Genomic DNA, 1328 nt, shown 5'->3' with positions numbered 1-1328 from the left:
AATGACGTGCCTACGTTCTCAAATGCCGAAGCTATCGAAAGAGGGATGGCGTACTTCCCGAATATCCGAGCTCCCTAGATGTTGATGTTCCGCGTTAAACCGGAAGAAAGGCGTGAAGTGGTCGAGTTTCTTCACGAAGTGGAAGATCGCCACGCGGAATATTCCAGNATGTCGAAACAGCAATGGGCAAGGCTAGGACAAATTTCCCAAGTTTCGCCAGTTTGCTAGGACGATCTACTGGATGCAACATCATGGAAGCCAAAGATCTCCAGGTTGTTCGCCGAGACACTCAAGCTGCCATTGAAGCCGAGATCGGTCCATCCCAGGGTCTAACCGAAGTTGATCCTACCCCAGACCAGACCGTCGCCGACCCTATTCGGGCACCCGAAGAAGAGATCGAGCCATCCAGCGTTGCAGAGGGAGAAAACCTTCCGTTGGATGTAGAAAATGCCGATCTTCCGAACGAAGAACAAGATGTTCCTCAACTTGAAGCTGGATCTAAAAGGAGGAAGAAGATGAAGAAACAATCCGGAGATAACCCAGCCACTGAGCCACGTCCGGGAGTGAACCGCAAGCGCTCAGCCGAAGAAGCCGGACTGGAATCACCAGATCGGTTCCATCTGGAACGGAGGAATGACAAAACAGATCGCGTCTCCTATCACTACTTCAGCGACTACCCTCTGGTGACCAATCGTGAGGCTTCAGGTGAGCTCTTCTGGACCTTGAAGGTCTCCAATCGAATCCTCCCGTCGGCGGATGATCTGGAATTCAAACAGGCGTACCTTGATGTCGCCGAATCCCACCTAAGAGTATGCCTTCTTTTAAACCGTAAGTGCTTAAAATTTTAGCGGGTGAACTGACATATGCTTCTTGAACTGACAGACTGCGGCCAAGATGAACATGCTAACTCAGTTATACGATAGGCGTGCCAAGTCCAGCAAAAAGTCGGGATTAGAGCTCGAAAAAATGAAGGAATGCGCCGAGCAGATCCGAGCTGCCAGTGACGCTAAGGACGCAAGGATCAAGGAACTCGAGGCGCTTGTTGCCGAAAAAGACGGCATTATTGCGAACGTCGAACTGAGGGTTGGCGAACTGGACTCCCGAGCACTTACTCTTGAAGAAGAGAAAGCCAAACTGCAGGAATCATGCGATGGGATGAGGGCTCAGCTTGCGTTCGAAGTTAAGAGACTTCGGACGGACCGATGGGAGAAGGTGGAACGAACAACGAAGAAAGCGCAGTCTCGACTGGATAAGGTCAAGGCCTATCTAGTTGAACAGGTGAAGGTTCGCCCCCTGGAAGATCTGCTGAACCAAGCCACCGGAGTACA

This window comes from Camelina sativa, chromosome 15 (genome assembly GCF_000633955.1).
Source record: "Camelina sativa cultivar DH55 chromosome 15, Cs, whole genome shotgun sequence".
Lineage (NCBI taxonomy): Eukaryota > Viridiplantae > Streptophyta > Magnoliopsida > Brassicales > Brassicaceae > Camelina > Camelina sativa.
Note: the sequence above shows the minus strand (reverse complement) of the source record.